The sequence below is a fragment of the Pogoniulus pusillus genome, chromosome 10 (genome assembly GCF_015220805.1).
Source record: "Pogoniulus pusillus isolate bPogPus1 chromosome 10, bPogPus1.pri, whole genome shotgun sequence".
Classification (NCBI taxonomy): Eukaryota; Metazoa; Chordata; class Aves; order Piciformes; family Lybiidae; genus Pogoniulus; species Pogoniulus pusillus.
The window spans coordinates 30,580,024-30,601,013 of record NC_087273.1 but is presented as its reverse complement, the minus strand read 5'-3'; the positions used below and the strand labels follow the sequence as shown (position 1 = coordinate 30,601,013).

At 43.7% G+C, this 20,990-nt stretch overlaps 1 long non-coding RNA gene across 1 annotated transcript; it reads left to right on the top strand.

Moving 5' to 3' along the window:
- Positions 1-7,044: 7,044 nt before the first annotated feature.
- On the top strand, positions 7,045-9,323 carry LOC135179025 (uncharacterized). Its single transcript, XR_010303865.1, has 3 exons — positions 7,045-7,083; positions 7,412-7,473; positions 8,851-9,323. It is a non-coding gene; the product is annotated as an uncharacterized LOC135179025 (long non-coding RNA).
- The last annotated feature ends 11,667 nt before the right edge of the window (positions 9,324-20,990 follow it).

The window sequence follows — 20,990 nt, the reverse complement described above, 5'->3', positions numbered from 1 at the left end:
CTAAGCTGTAAATATAAAGCTTCATTCAATTTCCAGAACCACTGAGTTAGTCTGGGTGATTTTCCAAAGTGTGGGGGAGCAGGTAACACCCAAACCATCACAACCTTTCTCTCTTGAAAAGTTAATCTTATTGAAGAAAAACTCCAGCTATTTTCCTTCATTTTTCCAACCATCAATTGGAGGGAAAAAAAAAAGACTATGTTTGGGAAATAAATGCAGATGGTTTGGGAAAGGAAAATGTGAAAATCAAGATACTTCACACAAAGGTCATATGCAGCTGTGAGCACCTGACATGCCCATTAGTGTATTGATGCAGAAGATCACTTTTATCTATTACAAAGCTGTTTTTTTCTCCTTTAGATCCATGAAATAATCCATTTTTTTCTCTGCACAGAGATAAAATTCTGAACACATTCGATCAACTCAAAAATACCCAATACATTTTTCCATACTTCTCTCCTTGTCTGTATCGATTTTCCATGAAGAAATAGATGTTATTGGTTGTGGCTTCCTGTCCTAAGTGTTTGAGGCAGGTGTCTCAAGTCAAGAAGACTGAAGTGAAATTCTTGTTAAGTTACTCACTTTTGAGGTAGCATATGTATTGGGTGAGTGTCCCGGGTTTGGGCTGATCCCTCCCCCGGGGAAGAAAATTCACAACACAAAACCCCCTTCTTTTTGAAAGTCAGGGAAAGATGAAATTGTATTTTCTTATAGTATAAGTACAACAATGTAAAGAGAAATAATAACTAGAGAAGGAAGGAAGGGAAAAAAAAACAATACAATAACCTTAAGGGAGATGGGGGAGGGATCAAGCGGCGGCGAAGCAGCAAAGCAGCAGTAGCCAAAACAGCAGCCGGGGAATATAGGTGAAACTGCAGCAGCAGAAGCCAGCGGGAGAAGGGGCAGAACAAACTGTGCTTCTAGACATTAAGTTCTTGATGCTCCAATGAAATTATATTAATTTATCTATTGTTGCCATTTATGTGACCTATCCCTGGAATGTTCATCTCTCCCCTATGTCTGAGCTAGAGGATCAGCTCAAACGGCCACAGTGAGAGACCTTTCAGGGTAGTGAAATAACAAGGAGGGCTCTTTAAGCCCTGTTAGAGCCCTGGCACAGAGGCAATTAACAAACCCAGCTATTGGCCAGACCTCTCTCTTTATTACTGGGAAGGGTCATGCATATACAGTAGATTGCCCAGCAGTGACAGGAGAAAGTTGACATTCCTATTCAACCACTTACACTGTCAGGATCTTAATCCTTCTAGGAAAGAAGATGCTTCAGGTAGAGGACTATGTTTCCAAAAACAAAAAAAAGACTGCATCTTCTGGAAACTTCTAACCCTTTCAGGGCTGAAACAGCCACAGGGATTTTAATTTTTGAAGGATGGAAAGAAGGTGCAAGATCTGAATAACGGATCTACAAGATTCCTTCCCAGTTCTACTTAACAAAAGACATTTAAGGACATCCTTACAGCAGTTCCAGTGGGATTCAGACACATGCTCTAAGCTGGATATCAATAGAGTTTCAAAGAATCAAAGTTATTGTCTCAGTTCTAGTTTAAATTTCCCAGAGACTCAAATATTTAATAGAACCAATAACAATTTATAGGAGGCCTTTCCCCTCTCTCTCCCTTTTTTCAAAGAGAAAGAATTAGATGTAGAGTGAAAAAGGGAAAGCACACCCAAATAAATAGTCTTGCTTCAGTTTGGAAGTTAAAAGAGAAAACGTTAACAATAAATAGAAGGCATTTGAGGTAGGGGAGTTACAAACAAGGTAGAGGAAAGGGAAAAGATGACACAGTATATATATATATATATATATATATATATATATATATATATATATATATATGCAACCAGATTGATGGCAATGGGTTTTCCACCTTGTGCACTAATGGCCATCTGGTAAAAACAAAGAGCAGCAGAGCAGCAGGAACAGGAAAGTGATGCTGGCAAGCAGGGAGGCAGGGCAAGAAAGAAAGAAACAGAAGTTCCTCTGTTTTTATAGGGGGCTAGACAGCAAGTGGGAATGGGCTAAGCACTACACCTGAAGTAAGGTTAAGGCTCACCCCCAGGGAGGAGTTAGGGGGACCTGGGGTCAGGGTCAAGACCACTCTCCCAGAAGGGTTAACCCTTTACAGTCATTAAGCATATATACTGAATTAGTGATTGCACAGTGACTAGTTCTGACTCATCATAAGGCTCCAAATCTGAGATGTTACTTATTCGGTGGGAAAATTCTCTTGCAATCAAGTCAGATTTCCTTGGAAACTTTAAATACTGAAAAAGAAATGTTAGGACACTACTTTCTGTTTATCAAAGTCTCTGGTATCAATCTTTCAACAACATCTGGAAAACACTATTTTCCTATCTTAAGTTCTTTTTCAGGGATAGCAATATCACTTCAGAGAAACCCTGACATTTCCACTGCTGAAGTTTTCAATGTTTTTAGACTCATAGAATCAATCATAGAATCAGGGTTGGAAGGGGCCACAAGGATCATCTATTTCCAAACCCCTTGCTATGGGCAGGAACACCCTACCCTAGAGCAGGCTGGCCAGAGCCCCATCCAGCCTGGCCTTAATCACCTCCAGGGATGGGGCTTCCACAACCACTTCCCTGGGCAACCCGTTCCAGGCTCTCACCACTCTCATGGTGAAGAACTACCCCCCAGTCCAGTCTGAATCTCCTCACCCCTAGCATCACTCCGTCCCCCCTAGTTCTGTCACTACCTGTCATCCTAAAAAGTCCCTCCCCAGCTGTTTTGTAGGCCCCCTTCAGATACTGGAAGGTCACAATAAGGTCACCTCAGAGCTTCCTCTTCTCCAGACTGAACAGCCCCCAATCTTTCAGTCTGTTCTAATAGCAGAGGTGCTCCAGCCCTCTGAGCATCCTCGTGGCCATTCCCTGGATATGCTCCAGCATCTCCACATCCTTCTTGCAATAAGGGCTCCAGAGCTGGATGCAGTACTCCAGGTGGGGTCTCAGCAGAGTGGAGTGGAGGGGGAGAATCACCTCCCTCGACCTGCTGGCCACACTTCTCCTGATGCAGCCCAGGCTCTGGTTTGCTTTCTGGGCTGCAAGTGCACACTGCTGGCTCATGTTGAGCTTCTCATCCAGCAGCACCCCCAAGTCCCTCTCCTCAGGGCTGCTCTCCTGCCAGACACTGCCCAGCCTGTATTTGTGCTTGGGATTGCCTCGACCCAGATCCAGGACCTTGCACTTAGTGTTTTATTTAACTTAATCAGGAATCACTGCATTCTTATAATTCCTAATAGCACAAGTTAGTCTTACATCTCTCCCAATATAACCCTGTCCTTAAATTGATAAAGCTATACATGTAATTTTTAAAGTATCTTCTAACCATTAGTGTGTACAAAGGAGTGTTTTGGGGTAGGAGGTTGGAGATCAGTTACCAGAATTTGTTGCCAGTTCAAGCAGAGCTCAGCCAATAATAAGATGAAGGAAAGCACCTATATGTAAGTATTTTGATTATTGTTTTAATGTACAACTTGATATAGTATAAAGAAGTGCAGTGAAACCTACATTCCACATTGAAATATGGCAAACAGTCATTAAAAATAGGAGAAGAGACTTTTACTCACTGAAGGAAAGTATTGTCTACTTCTAGCTGGGCAGCAACTCTTTGGCTAACAAAACAGTATATACATAATGGAGGAGGGGAAAAAACATCTGGGGTTTAGTAAGACAAATTCTCTGATTATCCCCTACATAAGCACAGATTAAAACAAGCTCTGGAGCAAAAAGAATAGGTCTATTTGGATACCCTTGAGGAGAGGAGAGCTACTGCTCCACCAAAGGGCAGGGAGGGGAGGACAAAGGTGAACAAGAAGAGGTATATTCATACCTGAAGGTGCACTGTGGGAGCATTTCCCTGTTGGAAGCTAAAATAAGCTGTAATGGAGAAGATTTCAGGTGGAGGCAATCCAAAACAGGAGACAAAGACCTAAGCTCCAAATGATAACTCTCAAAACAGACATCATATCATGTAAAAAGGGAAAAAAGACTTTTTTCCTACACAATCTTGTACTCAACGCAGGTCAGGCCTCACCTTCAGTACTGTGTCCAGTTCTGGGCTCCTCAATTCAAGAGAGATGTTGAGATACTGGAACGTGTCCAGAGAAGGGTGTTGAAGCTGGTGAGAGGCCACACAAGGCCTGTGAGGAGAGGCTGAGGGAGCTGGGGTTGTTTAGCCTGAAGAAGAGGAGGCTCAGGGCAGACCTCACTGCTGTCTACAACTACCTGAAGGGAGGCTGTAGCCAGGTGGGGGTTAGTCTCTTCTGCCAGGCAACCAGCAACAGAACAAGGGGACACAGTCTCAAGTTCTGATGAAGGAGGTCTAGGCTGGATGTTAGGAGGAAGCTCTTGCCAGAGAGAGTGATTGGCATTGGAATGGGCTGCCCAGGGAGGTGGTGGAGTTGCCACCCCTGGAGGTGTTCAGGAAAAGCCTGGATGAGGCACTTAGTGCCATGGTCTAGTTGATTGGACAGGGCTGGGTGCTAGGTTGGCCTGGATGATCTTGGAGGTCTCTTCTAACCTGGTTGATTCTATGATTCTATGGATAAGGCACTTAGTGCCATGGTCTAGTTGACTGGATAGGGCTGGGTGCTAGGCTGGACTGGATGACCTTGGAGGTCTCTTCGCACCTGGTTTATTCTATGACTGTAAATGCAGCAGGTGAGATGTTCCTTCACTTTTGCACATGTATTTTTTTTTATAATAACTTGTGGCTACACTGTTTTGGGAAGCTGTGGACAAATTCTTCTGTTTGCATTCTACTTTAATTAGGCTTGAGTGGAATTCAATGTAACTGGAAAAGCACAGCACTGCTTACCTCAATAAACCCCTTCCTCCTTAGTACATACTCCTGTGCTCAGAGGGTAATGGAACAGGCTACATTTCAGTCAGATGGAGGATTTGCACTACAGACATCAGGAGAGAGTCATGGTTAAATGTGAGGTTTGCAGGGAAAATGTCACTATGATTATTGGTTTCCACTGCATTAAAGGCTGAAAGAATCTTTTGGAAAAAAAAAAATTAGAACAAAGCCACATGGTGCACAAGCTGCTCAGTAACTTTGCAGTGAGAACTGTATAGGAGATAAAGCATTAACATTTCATGAACCAGTAAGCTTACAAAATCATCTTGCAATGCAGCAGGCTCTGTCCAAAAGCTTTACAATGCATTGCTTTTTCTTCCCCCAGGGTTTTTCTCCTTTCAAACAGTGGAATGATATGAATTCCAAAGGCAAGAGATTTTGTAAAGGGATGAGAGAAGATGTTTCATTTAGAAATGGAAAAGAGAAATGGCTGTGTTTAGCTGACATTTAGACTTCATATTTAACTGTATTATGAGAGTCCATAATCTGGAATTGCTCTTCCATCCTCTTATTCTACCTTTACCTTTGTACCTCTCAGATAGTGTAGGCTTTAGTGTAGGTCTCTGATGCTCAGAAACAAAAATAAAAGGCTTTTTAAAATTAACATTTATGTGTTCCATTCTCATTTATAGTAAAGAAAAGTAATCATTATTAATGTTTTGCCTTGAGTATATATTGGTTCTTATATTTTTCATGGAATTCATGTTATTACAACACTGCTTGCAAGACCCTGCCAAGATTATATTTGCCTGTCATAATGATAGAGTCAAAAAACACAGCAAGGGTCATTGTGCTGAAGAAAAACTAGCCTAGGCAGACAAGCTAAATTAAGAGATAGATGTCTGCAAAGACAGATGAAATTGCTTAAGTCCCCGAAGCTTATCTGAGACAGATGCTGCGAAACCCCTGGATCTTACTGAAACAAAACTATCAAGCAGTCTATCAAGCTTTGAATAGGTTTGGGCACACATCTCAAATCCAGTTCATCTTACCCAAATTTCACAAATCAAAGTACTACAAAAAAGCTATCTGGGGAAAATGTGAAGCGATAAACCAACCCATGTTCATCTGTTTTATTTGTTGTATTAAACTGCTTCTCCATTCCTCACTAGCTCTCTTCAGCCTCATCATATCTGTTCCCAGGTCTTGAAAAACTGTAGTATTCTGTACGGAAATGAGCTTACAGATAGAATCATCTGTGAATCAGATGGCTCTCTATAAGCAGATTGTCCCCAAGGGCAGTGGTGAAGAGAAAGCATCATGCATCACATAATCCCTCAGTGTTGGTTGATGCCTCAGATCAGGAGGAAGACATCGCGGCACACTCTGGATAAAGGGTAATGAGAAACTTGAGCAAATCTGTGTGGGTAGGGAACATGAATCAATTTCTATAGATATAGAAAAATTAATCAAGACAAATGCTGGATTTCCTAGACATCATCTGAAGCTATATCATTTGAAATACCCAGTTCCAGGGTAGAAAGCCCTTTGTGGTGTTTAGTGTGCAGTGCATATGGCTGAGTACTTTGGATGGACAAAACAGGTAATGAAGTCTAACAAGGTTTCTAAAAACTGTTTCCCCACATAATTTGTTATCTATGTAGTGGAGATTGAGCAAAGATGCATTCCACCAAACAAACAACCCCCCCAAACAACAACAACAAAAAAGCCAACCCAAAACCAAAACCAACCAACCCAACAGTCAAAACTCACCATCTTTGACTTAGTATGTGGCTCACATCCGTGAACATGGAGGAGTACAAAACATGGAGCTGCCTTCCATAGTAGAGTAGCTCACTCCATTCTTCACATTTTATGAAGTGGAAAATACAATATACCTCACCCTTGAATGTTTGTTATGCAAGTAACACGGAATCACAGAGTGTTAGGGCCTAGAAGAGACCTCAAAAGATCATCCAGTCCCACCCCCTGCCAGAACAGGACCACATACACCAGATCACACTAGAACACCATATCTGCCTCACTTCCACCCCACCCACCCCATTTGCTCCCTTTTTCCCCAAGTCCCAGGGCACCTGGGCTCTGTTGGAGTCTCCTCCCACCCCAGGTGTGGCCACTTTGCCCTCCCTGCTCACTCCCCTTTTTAATCGGCCCCAGGATAGGCAGAAGCCCTAAGCTGTGCCCAGCTGGGCAGAGGGATCCTCCTCCTACCATCACTGGTGAGTACCCATGGTACATGCTGGGAGAATGGGGGGTGGACAAAGGCCGGGGGGCCTGGTGGCCCCCCGGTTAGGTAGGAAGAGAGTTGGTGTTTACTCTGATATTGTCTATGGCTGCTGGTTGGTTCTCCTTAGTGGAGCCACTAAGCTCACTGAATTTCACTTTGGGGCACTCACTACAAGAAGGGTGTTGAGGTCCTAGAGTATGTCCTAGTGGAGAGCAGTTGTTGAGAAATATGAGGGAATGTCTTTGTTCAACTTCTGTTGACAAGAGTGGGGGGGGGGGGGGGAATTAATAACAAACTGTATGATGGATTTTCTTTTTTAGAAAGACCTTCCCCCCATGTAAACTTTCTGCTGTCTACTATCTGGCATGCAGCTGTTGCAGAGGTAGGGAATTAATGTGGCCGAGTCAGGAACTTTCATACAAAAATGGAGCTGTTTTATTTTCCCAAAAGCCTGCCCCCAAACTATATACAAAAATGAATTTGGTTTTAATTACCAGATTCAGTTGCCTTGAGAATACCTACAGGGATGCCATCAATAACCTGACTATTTTGGAAGTCAGAAGTTGGAAAAGGCTTTAGCTATTAATGAATAGTATTTTTCTTACTAATAAAGCTGAGCCAGAATACCTCATGATCAGGCTGACAGCAGAGAGCCAGGTGAGAGGCAGGGAGAAGTCTCAGGCAGGAATGAACTCCAAGGTGGGAACCCCAAAGGCGGGAAGCCCCCCAATATTTATACCCTCTCTAGACAAAGAGCAGAGTTACCACTTCCGTAGGCACGAAAGGGGCACAGCCAATCCTAGCCTGATTCCAGTGCAGGCACTGCATGGGGCACTCCTCGTGCAGGCAGGACCCTTTGCTCACCCTCTTCATGCCTGCAGGGCCGGCGAGGGCAGGGGGAACCAGGTGGCTTTTCCTCTCCCATTCAAGTCATGGAGGGAGAGCAATTTAGGGGTATACAAGACTCCAGGACAGCAACATCACAGTATCACAGTATCATCAGGGTTGGAAGAGACCTCACAGATCATCAAGTCCAACCCTTTACCACAGAGCTCAAGGCTACACCATGGCACCAAGTGCCACGTCCAACCTTGCCTTGAACAGCCCCAGGGACGGCGACTCCACCACCTCCCCGGGCAGCCCATTCCAGTGTCCAATGACTCTCTCAGGGAAGAACTTTCTCCTCACCTCCAGCCTAAATTTCCCCTGGTTCAGCCTGAGACTGTGTCCTCTTGTTCTGGAGCTGGCCACCTGAGAGAAGAGAGCAACCTCCTCCTGGCCACAACCACCCCTCAGGTAGTTGTAGACAGCAATAAGGTCACCCCTGAGCCTCCTCTTCTCCAGGCTAAACAATCCCAGCTCCCTCAGCCTCTCCTCATAAGGCTGTGCTCAAGGCCTCTCCCCAGCCTCGTTGCCCTTCTCTGGACACACTCAAGCATCTCAATGTCCCTCCTAAACTGGGGGGCCCAGAATTGAACCCAGTACTCAAGGTGTGGTCTAACCAGTGCAGAGTACAGGGGCAGAATGACCTCCCTGCTCCTGCTGACCACACCATTCCTGATGCAGGCCAGGATGCCACTGGCTCTCTTGGCCACCTGGGCACACTGCTGGCTCATGTTCAGGCGGGTATCAATCAGCACCCCCAGTGCTACATCTGAGTGTAGTCTTCAAAAGAGATGTACAGAAGAACAGTGTATTGTTGGTAAATGCTGACTAGATGGACATGCACAAATGTAATCTATTGCTTTTCTTTCTGTAGTCAGCATGCTACTACTGTTGCATCCAGTTGCAGAATGGTACCGAAGCTCTAGCCAAACCTCCTGGACAAGATCTGGGAAAAAATCAGCACTCAGAACAGCTTCCTAAAGTGTCAGATGTGTTATTTTGAAGCATGTGATGACTGCACTGAGAGTCAACAATCTGCTTTAGCAAATTAAGTATTTCTTCTAGATATAACAAGTTCAGCATTCTCCTCTCTCAGGAGGCTGGCTAACAGTGAAATATTTGAAATCCAGAAAGTCACCTCATTAGTCAAACTGTAATCAATATAATTGAGTGTGGAAGAGGCCAGGGTTGACAATCAGAATCAACCAGGTTAGAAAAGACCTTTAAGGTCATTGAGTTCAACTTAATGCCTTCTAATTAACTAGTGCCACGGTTAAAGGGCCTCACCCAGACTCCTTTTAAACCCCTCCAGGGATGGTGACTCCACCACCTCCCAGGGCAGCCCATTCCAATGCCAATCACTCTTTCTGTAAAGAATTTTTTTCCTAATGTCCAGCCTAAACTTCCTCTGGTGCAGCTTGAGACTGCCTTCTCATTCTGTCACTGGCTGCCTGGGAGAAAAGACCAACCCCTGCCTGGCTACAACCTCCTTTCAGGTAGTTGTAGACAGCAGTGAGGTCACTCCTGAGCTTCCTCTTCTCCAGGCTAAACAACCCCAGCTCCCTCAGCCTCTCCTCATAGGGTTTGTGCTCCAGGCCCCTCACCAGCTTTGTTGCCCTTCTCTGGACACATTCCAGCACCTCAACATCTTTCTTGAATTGAGGGGCCCAGAACTGGACACAGTACTCAAGGTGTGGCCTGACCAGTGCTGAGTACAGGGGCAGAATAACGTCCCTTGTCCTACTGGCCACACTGCTCCTGATGCAGGCCAGGATGCCATTGGCTCTCTTGGCCACCTGGGCACACTGCTGGCTCATCTTCAACTACAATCTATTGGTACCCCCAGGTCCCTTTCTTCCTGGATGCTCTCCAGACACAGTCCCCAGCCTGTAGTGCTGCTTGGGGTTGTTGTGACCAAAGCACTGAACCCTGCCCTTGGCCTTGTTAAATCTCATCCCATTGGCCTCTGCCCACCCATCCAGCCTGTCCAGGTCCCTCTGCAGGGCTCTCCTACCTTCCGACAGATCAACACCTACTCCTGGCTTGATGTCATCTGCAAACTTACTGATACTGGACTTAATCCCCTTGCCCAGATCATCAATAAAGATGCCAAACAGGACTGGGCCCAGCACTGATCCTTGGGGAACACCACAAGTGACAGCTGCCAACTGGATGTGGCACCATTCACCAATCTCTGGGCTCTGCCATCCAGCCAGTTCTTGATCCAGCACAGAGTGAATCTGTCCAAGCCACGAGCTGCAGCTTTGCCAGGAGCTTGTTGTGGCAGACAGTGTCAAAGGCTTTGCAGAAGTCCAGGTAGACTACATCCGCAGCCTTCCCCTCATTCACCAGTCTTCAGTACACACAGCATTTAGCAAGTATGAAGAAGTTAAAAAAATAGATTTGAAGGTTTTGAGAATTTGCACTTAAAAACAAGGCAGCTTTTCTCCAGCTTCAGAGCCAAGGGTTACAAAATTACCTGTCCTATTTACTCAGCGAGATTTAGCAGGTCACAAAAGTTGATTATGAACTTCCCTGAGCAACGATTGCCACTATAAATTCAATGCTTCTATTTCTCAGCATGTTGTCTACCTTCCTACAAAAATACAGGGAATAATTCTGTCTAGCTTTCATCCTCAATTTTGCACTGAGGTAACTAAAGCCACGACAGTGATACACAGTGGTGAATAGATATGAATTGTTTTTCTTTCGGTGGAACAAATACTGATTAAATCTAGAAGAAGAACTGTCATATGAGAGATTGCAGCTAGAACACAGTCTGAAATCCAATCCAGAGATCCTGGCTGTCATTTTCTAGCACATTAATGAGTACATTGATCTTTTCTTCTGAACCTCTAATGAGGCCCAGCTTCCTTCGCCCACACAGAAGGAGAATCTTTAATATGACTTAATTGCTAACAGAAGTGTGAGTCAGTACATTCATTATCCTTAATGTCAGTCATTTCCCCAGAGCAGGAAACTAAGAACTGTAGCAACAAGGATGACCCTCTGGACAGAAGAGCACAGGGATGTATCTTTTCCCTGACAGCTGGTTTAGGCATAGATTATGAGAGCAATACCATTTTGCCACAATAATCTTTAGGAACTGTTTTGTGCCAGACCTACAACTTGGGGAGACTGTAGGTTTTCTTCTAGGCATCTGTGTTCCATTGGCAGACTTAATTCCCATGAAAGGTTGAGATAGCCCATTTTGTGCAAAAAAGGAACAAGTGGAAGCCTCCCCAGTCTCTGTTGTCTGCTGAGGAAGTACATTTGTTTCATGGACCTGTTTCAGGATTAGAAGTGATGGGCAAATATTCTTCTACAGCCTCAGGCCTGCAATGCCACATGAAGTTATAAAGATTAATTCACAACACTGCTTAGAACTGCTGCAGTACTGGGTCGCTTGTGTTTTCCTACTACTCCCTGCACTGCCCTAAATAATCATCTCTGATATCTTCTACCTTTACTGGATCTGGTCTCCCATCCAACGCTCACTGAACTCTTTCTGCAAAGGTTTCAGCAGTCTAAAACTACTCTCCCTCGTCTTAAAACCATTCAGTCTTGTCCTGTCACTAGACACCCTTACAAAAAGTCCCTCTCTAGCTTCCATGTAGGATCCCTTCAGGTATTGGAAAGCAACTATTAGGTCCCCTCACTTTTCTTCTCTCCAGACTGAACAACTCCAGCTCACTCAGGCTATTATTATAGCAGAGACTCTCCAGCTCTTAGGTTGTCCTTGTGCCTCTCCTCTAGACCTCTCCCAACAGTTTTATGCCCTTCTTATGATGGGCACACCAGAACTGGACGCAGTTTGTGAGATGAGTCTCATAAGAGCAGAGTAAAGAGGCGGAATCACCTCTCTCAAGGTGTCGCTGGTGAACTTGCTCAATGCCATTGTCCATGTTGCTGATAAAGGTGTTAAACAGCACTGGACCCAGAACAGATCCCTGAGGAACTCCACTCATCACTGATGTCCACCTGGACATCTTCAAGGGCAACCAACTAGCCAGTTTTTCATCCACTGAGTGGTCTCTCCATCTCAGAGACAAGGATGTTATTCGAGGCAGTGTCAAATGCCTTGCACAGGTCCAGGTGGATGATGCCACTTGCTCTTCCCATACCTACCAGAGCTGTAACTCTGTGACAGAAGGCCATCAGGTTCATCAGACATAATCTGCCCTTTGTGAGGGCTTGTTGGCTGTCACAGATCACCTCATTGTATTCCATGTGCCTTAGCACAGTTACCAGGAGGATCTGCTCCATGATCTTACCTGGCACAGGGGTGAGACTGACTGGTCTGCAGTTCCCTGGGTTTTATTTGCTCCCCTTTTAAAATCTGGGGGTAATGTTTCTCCTTTTCCAGTCTGTCAGAACTTTACCAGACTGCCATAACTTCTCAAACATGATGGCTGCTTGCCCAGCAACCTCAGCTGTCAGTTCCTTCAGGACATGTGGATATATCTCATGGACGTGTTCACCTTCAGGTTCTCTAGATGCTCCTGGACTGGATCTGCTCCTACTGTGGGTGGTTCTTCACTTCCCCAGACTCAGACATTGCCCTCTGTGACTTGGCTCGTGTGATTCAGATGGTTACTGGCAGAGACTGGAGCAAAAGAAGTCACTGAGTACTTCAGCCTTTTCCATAACCTTGGTAACCAGGTCACCTGTATCCCTCCTTGGGGGCCTGCATTCTCTCTTGTTTTTCTATATCTACTGATTCAGATACCAACTCTGAAATGTCTACAGCTTAGTTTCAAAATATCTAATGAATACTCTAGTGACACATCGTGGATGTAGAAAGTACAGGTCTCCTTGGCTTAGCTTGTAGCTGCAGAGTGGGTGCATAATTCCATTTCGCCCATAGCATTTAATGGTCTCACTTAGTGAGACTATGCTTCAGTGAACAAATATAGGGTGATTATATAAACTGTCTTACTATGTAACTAGCACACTGTATGCCCAAAAGAAAAGCAGTCAACATTGGAATGACCTCCTGCCAAAACTGCAAGAATGACAGTGACATCTACAAGAGACTCTCATGGCCACAGATAGCACTTTTCTGCACAGACTCTGAGGTCACTGCTGCTGCTTCTGTCACCCCACACCCAAATGTGATTCTGCCTGCAGTACGTTGTACTTCGGGGCAGATGTGTTTGGACATTACCCTTGCAGAGTTCTTCCTAGCTTTTTCTGTTAATATTAGTATGAAAGCTTCATGTTTTCATTAGTCAATCTCAGTTAGCACAACTGGTCTAGATCCAGCTCTCTGAAAAAAAACACAACCTGTTACGAAACCAAGCGATGGAAAGTTGTAGCCTGAATGTCTTGCCTTTCTAGAACTGAGATGGATCTATAACAAAGCTTGTAGACAGGCCTAAAGGGATAAGTTGCAGGCCTCTTTCATTTGCATTTTGGTATTGCAGTGATGTTTGTAGTCTCTGTGTGTGCGTCCTGGTTTGAGTTAGAGGAGAAACAATTCTCCATTAAGTGATTTTACTTTTCAACTAAAACTCTTTCCAAGTGATGACACTTGCTGAAGTCAACAGTATGTTTTTGCAGTGTCTGCTTCTAGTAGTGATAGTGCATATAGTTACAATATAGTGACAATGTCTATAGTTACTACTGCTGGCATTCAGGAAGGCTCATGCTTGTACTTGCTCCTGTGCAGAGCATGGTCACTGCCAAATCTTATGTACCACATTAGGGGTACAATGTTTGCATTTACTGCAATTCATCTGCAGGACAGCCCTGCAAACAGGAAAGTTAGGTTTTATGTACCACATTAGGGGTACAATGTTTGCATTTACTGCAATCCATCTGCAGGACAGCCCTGCAAACAGGAAAGTTAGGTTTTATGTACCACATTAGGGGTACAATGTTTGCATTTACTGCAATTCATTTGCAGGGCTGTCCTGCAAACAGGAAAGTTAGGTTTTATGTACCACATTAGGGGTACAATGTTTGCATTTACTGCAATTCATCTGCAGGACAGCCCTGCAAACAGGAAAGTTAGGTTTTATGTACCACATTAGGGGTACAATGTTTGCATTTACTGCAATCCATCTGCAGGACAGCCCTGCAAACAGGAAAGTTAGGTTTTATGTACCACATTAGGGGTACCATGTTTGCATTTACTGCAATCCATCTGCAGGACAGCCCTGCAAACAGGAAAGTTAGGTTTTATGTACCACATTAGGGGTACCATGTTTGCATTTACTGCAATCCATCTGCAGGACAGCCCTGCAAACAGGAAAGTTAGGTTTTATGTACCACATTAGGGGTACCATGTTTGCATTTACTGCAATCCATCTGCAGGACAGCCCTGCAAACAGGAAAGTTAGGTTTTATGTACCACATTAGGGGTACAATGTTTGCATTTACTGCAATTCATCTGCAGGACATCCCTGCAAACAGGAAAGTTAGGGTTTATGTACCACATTAGGGGTACAATGTTTGCATTTACTGCAATTCATCTGCAGGACATCCCTGCAAACAGGAAAGTTAGGTTTTATGTACCACATTAGGGGTACAATATTTGCCTGGCCTACTCCTTACCCTGTAACCTGAGTTAAATGTAGAAACCTTTAGCCCTAATGCAGAACAAAACTGTCTCTCACTTTCTGAATCTGAAGTGCAGTTTGCCTTAACATTTGATTATGACAGAAAAATTCCTCCTTGTTGCACATGACTGTTTATGTTGCTGAAATAGGAGGCTAGGTTATTGTGATTTCAATCATGTGCACCAAGGGCAGCAACCACAGATTGGCTTTATGCAGTTGCAGTTTGAACTGTATTAATGATGCAGTCAGTCTGAGGCACAAAATTTGCAGGGTTTATTGGTCCTGAAATATAAGACAATACAAAACCCAGGCAAATACAACCCACTTGATCAGACAAGTGAAGCAGCAGAGGCATTTTTGCTCACAGGATGAATTTTTACTTGTGTCAAAAAAGGAAAAGAGGGCAGCTGTCTAACACATAGGGGATGGAGGATGTTACCTTAGCAGACACAGTTTGTAACGAGCACTGAACCATTTCACCTTAATCACCTGAATTTAGACTGTCTACACTTGAGCTGTGAATATACAGAATAGGTTTTTAGACTGAATCTCATTACAAATAGAGGCCTTGTATATTCCATAACTCCATCTCAAATAAACCAGTATTTTGCCCCACAAATCATCTTAAGCTATCATCACAGAAGATAACTTTCCATTAAATAAGCAGAATTGACGCATGTTCCAGCAACTTCTTCACTGTTGTATCAGCTTCTTGTGTTCTCAAGTTTTAGCCATTAAATCTGATCAGAAAAGTATATCTTCACTGATAAATGGGTTTAAAATGCTTATCAAAGAAGTGAACAAATAGTTTGACTTCCCATATTTATTGCTTATGTTCCCATTGAGTGTAGAAAGAGTTCTTTCACTCCTAAAATGTATGCCACAAACCTCTGAAATTCTCTTTGCTCTTAGCTGAGGAATGGGTTCCTTTCCTTACAGTCAATAAATGGTCAGCATCCATACTTCAAAGAATGGATGCAGTTGTGCTACCAAACTCCAGAGTATTTGATCTGTTTGTAGAGAACTTGAGCTGCTTACCACAACACTGACTTTTAGTATGCACCTTTACTCAGCAGCTTTATCCTACTTCAGTAGGATTTCCTACTGAACATATTCAACATGCATGGCTTTTGAAATGCTTGTTGATTAATTTTCTGATTCCAGTCCAGTTCATTTCTTGCTTTGCCTTGGTGGAGTTTCCCATTCAACTGTACATCTGTCTCACTGATTTAAACTTCTGCATATGACTCACCTCATGGCTAAAACACACATTGGTACCTTTGAGCTGGAAGAATAGTGTCATTGAGATTTCTTCTTCCTTTGAACCAGGCAGCATTTTGGCTGTATGAAGCGGTCCTCACTCATGTTTCCATTTTGACTGAAGGCCTGTAGGGCACTATTGCAAGCTCAGTGTTCACATTTCAAGTTGCACCAGGGGAGGTTCAGGTTGGCTGTAAGGAAATACTTCTTCACAGAGAGGGTTGTCAAACATTGGAATGGTCTGCCTAGGGCAGTGATGGAGTCACTCGAAGGTGTTTAAGCAGCATGGGGACCTGGCGCTTACGGACATGATTTAGTGTTGACCATTCAGTGCTGGGTCAAAGGTTGGACTGGATGATCTTTGAGGTCTCTTCCAAATACATGTTTTCTGTGATTCTGATTTAGTTCTCCCTCTTAACCTACTCAAAACCCCTCTCTACCTGTTTTTAGAAGATTTGGATAGATATTTAATACAAATGACCAAGTTCCTTCTTAGTTTCATTTAAGCCAACTTTTAATGACCAAATGTCAAAAAAGGTTAAACCAATTTAATTAATTGAAGCTGAAAATAATACCTATTCCAATTTAACTTTCTGAAAGCAATGTAAATTGCAAAAAAGCCACACTGAACAGTCATTATTGCATGGAATGGTCTTCAGTCTTTGTGTTTTTTTTTTTTTCACTGTTCTTGACTCTTTGGAGAACTTTAGATGAGGTAGTCAAGGTGTGTTTTTATAACACCAAATCTGTTTGGTTTGGATGCAGAGACCTTCCTTTGCCACATGCTTTTTCCTAGGTGTTCACTGCCTGGTAGCCACATTATATATTTTTCACAGCTGTCTTAATCTTTCTGACAGTGCTAATGGATATTTCCAAGCCCAGAATACTATTTGACAATAAATCCACAAGATTTTATGTTTCCAACATAACTGTCACGTAAGGTGCTTCAAACAAAGGTCAGTGTGAATATTTCATCTTATTAGTCAGAAGGAGAAGGGGTGAAATTAAGGACAAAGGCAAGACCCAGATGAATCTCTGCCACTGGGCTCCAAACATGAACATTTCCAGAGCAAAGTTAAACCCCAAAGTGATAGGGTTACATACACATCTGCTGTGCTCAGAAAATATCTGTTTACTGAGAGACAGGGCTCTGATCTATCACTGTAATGATTGATATAGAAACTGCAGCTGTTGGCAAACAAGGGAGACTTGGTTTTCTTCATCTCCCTTGTTTTGTTTCAAAATGTCAGATTAACTTATTCCGGGAAGCAACAGACCTGTGTACAAAGTTTTCAGCACAAATCTGATGTGTGTAGTTTCACTAGAGCATTCAAGCAGTCTCATGCATGGCATGCAGTGCTTTAAATCTCCTCGGGTGTGACCCAGATGGGAACCCTCTCAAAGTCTGAGCTAGCCTTTATTTGCCAACTGACACAACAGCTTTATGAGGCAGAAACTGTTTGTCTCGCTGCAGCATGTCTGAAATGAAATGTCACTTCTGATGTACTGGGTTGGCATGGCAAGGTTTTGGTGGCTGCAGGAGTGGCTTCTGTGAGAAGCTGCTGTAAGCTTCTCCAGCAGAGCCAGCACCGTATGGATCCAAGTGAGACTCACTGCTGGTCAAGTCGGATCTCGTCAGTGATGGTGGTACCACCTCTGTGGTAACTTAGTTAAGAAGGGGGACAAAACCCTTCACAAGAAAGACTGCAGCTGAAGAGTGACAATATGTGAGAAAAAACAATTCTATAGACACTGGAGCAGATATTCCCCTGAATTCCTGTGTGGTGAAGACCACAGGGAGACAGGGTTCAGCTTGCATCCCATGGAGGTCACTAGCGGAGCAGATACCCATCTGTTGCCTGTGGAGGACCACACACCAGAGCAGGAGGATATGATCAAAGGATGCTTTCACCCTGTGGGAAATCCATGTTTGAGTAGGCTTCTGGAAGGAGCTGTAGGCCAGTGGAGACACAGAGGCCCACACTTGAGCAGTCTGTTCCTCAAGGACTGCACCATGTGGGAAGTACTCACTCTGGAGCATTTCCTGAATCATAGAATCAAACAGGTTGGAAGAGACCTCCAAGAACTGTAACCCAGGATTTATGCTGGAGAAGTTAATGGAGGACTGTCTCTCATGAGAGAGACACCACGTTGGCTGAGGGGAAGAGTATGAGAGTATGAGGAAACCTCCTGCTGGGGAGGGATGTGTGATGAACTGGCCACAAATCCCATTACCTGTCCCCCTGCACTGCTGAGAGGGAAGTAATAGAGAAATAAGGAATGAAGTCAAGCCTAGGAAGGCTAAATGGGCCTTTGAGCAAAGCTGAAGGTGCCCCTGCCCATGGCATGATCTTTAAGGTCCCTTGCAGCCTGAACCATTTTATGATTCTATTCTATGCAAACAGTGCATTTTGGGTTTTGAGTCATCTGCAGAGGGAACAACAACTCTGCAGAAGCTGCAGGCAAGTGACATGAACAGTTGCCTAATCAAAGGGGGAAAAGGCTTCTAGCATCTGAAGGGCTGCAGTAGAGGATTGAGATTTTGACACTTTTAACAGGAACTGTGCATGACTTCCAGTCTCTCTTCAACACACCACCACAAATCTTACCTTACTACTACGATTATCACTGGAGTAGTTCTCCAGCAGAATTCTTTGGGGTGAGAAGAAAGCTTTTTTTTTTTCCCCTGTGGTGTTGCATTTTGAGGCATCAGTTTATAGCTGTCAGGTAAGCAATAAGATTAGAGGGAATTGAAGATCTGCAGATGTTTCTGGTGACATTATGCAGATCCAAAGACTGTACTGTGTAATATTTACTTAAAAAAAAACATACTACAGGCCCCAAGATATGCTCATCCTCCCTATAAAGCCCATTACTCAGAAGGCATTTAGTGTAATAATTAAGATCCAGGAACAAATATGAGACTAATCAGTACCTCTGCTTGCTAAAGAAAAGTTTAAATCTGAATCCCTTGATTTCATTTTATCTGGTAGCAGTGCCAGTGCTTTGTACATGCTCTTGTAAAATTTTTCAGTAGACTTATGCATCTATGTACATAGAATCAACCAGCTTGGAAGAGACCTCCAAGATCATCCCATCCAACCTAGCACCCAGCCCTAGACAGTCAACTAGACCATGGCACTAAGTGCCTCATCCAGTCTTTTCTTGAACACCTCCAGGGATGGTGACTCCACCACCTCCCTGGGCAGCCCATTCCAATGCCAATCACTCTCTCTGTCAAGAACTTCCTCCTGACATCCAGCCTATACTTCCCCTGGCACAACTTAAGACTGTGTCCCCTTGTTCTGTTGCTGGTTGCCTGGGAGAAGAGAAGGGATCTTATTATTAATGACTATAAATATCTGAGAGGTAGGTGTCAAGATGAAGGTGACAGTTTCTTTTTAGTGGTGCCCAGTAATAAGACAAGGAGAAATGGGTATAAACTGGAACACAGGAAGTTCCACCTCAGTCTCTTTATGGTGAAGATGATGAAACACTGCAACAGGTTGCCCAGAGAGGCTGTGGATTCTCCTTCTCTGGAGACTCAAAACTCCTCTGGATGTGTTCTGGTGCAGCCCTGTCCTAGGTGATCCTGCTTCAGCAGGGTGGTTGGACTCAATGATCTTTGGAGGTCCCTTTCAACCCCTTACTTTCTATGATTCTATGAAGTAATGGAGGTTTGAGAGAATATTAGAGAATGTAAGAGCATTATGAGACACTCATTATCAAGCTAACACTAGAAAGGTTAAATTACTTAGCTGTTATGCTTTGGAATTCAGGGTGAAAAAATGTTTCCTTTTAAGAAACCATGTTTTTACTTCCTATCAAGCACTCTAATGGAATAAAAGAATGATGCTTCACTAGGGCTAGTTAGCATGAAGCATCAGCAGTGTCAGCTCTAACACAATCTGACTGATGAAGGACTACAGAAAACCTAATAGTTCATTTGTGTACCAGTATATGTGTGTGTGTGTGTGTAATACAACTGATACTTCAGTGAGTGGAACAGTACAAAACAAGAATGGTGTTTGCTACTCCTAAATACAATCACAGAATCATAGAACCAGACTGGACATGAGGAGGAAGTTCTTCACAATGAGAGTGGTGAGAGCCTGGAATGGGTTGCCCAGGGAGGTGGTTGAGGCCCCATCCCTGGAGGAGTTTAAGGCCAGGCTGGATGGAGCTCTGGCCAGCCTGCTCTAGGGTAGGGCGTCCCTGCCCATGGCAGGGGGATTTGAACTAGATGATCCTTGTGGTCTCTTCCAACCCTGGCTGATTTTATGATTCTCTCTATATATGAGAATATATATATACATAAACATATATAATACATAGAAGTATATACATAGAATCAGCCAGGTTGGAAGAGACCTCCAAGATCATCCAGTCCAACCTATCACCCAGCCCTATCCAGTCAACTAGACCATGGCACTAAGTGCCACACATATGTATATGTGTGTGTGTATATATATACATTTATATGTATATGGAAGTTCATATATATATATATGAAGTTCCACAGGGTTTGACCCCACCATTCCAAATGGATCTCACTATTCCCAGGACAAGAGCTACTGCTGTTCTCGTTGTCTGGCTCAGCATCACTCTTTTTCTCTGTATCGGTTCTCTGTAACAGTAATAACCCACTTGGACACACTAACAAAAAACCCTTCTGGAGCTGCACTGAGAATGACCCATGATAGATGAGCAAGCTATACCTCTTTCCTGGCCTAAGCATGCCCTCATTGTGGCTCTAAAGTTAACCCCAGCAGAATGTAAGGCCAGTGTATGTTTGTACACATGCACATGTGAACGTTCATGCTGACATGGCACGGAGTTAGCATAGAACTCAAAAATAATTGTGAGTCCACAGTTTAGGTATAAACTTTATACTTGGGTGTGTATCTTTCTTACTATAACATTCCTCTGTCCTCTTTGAATAATAAAGGAGCCTGGGGACTTTTGCAGGATAGAAAAGAATAGAATATCACAATCTTTTCTGACAGCATCCCATACTCATGAGCTGTTGGATTTCTCAGGCAGAAGAAATAATGCAGTTGAACTACACATGGGATTTATCAGAGAAACTCTGCAGGGACTGGGGCAGCAGTAGGAGCAATAGTGGGAAGCTCATATTGGACCAATTATTTTGTTTTCCTTTATTGGAGGAGACACAGTAAGAGATAGTCTG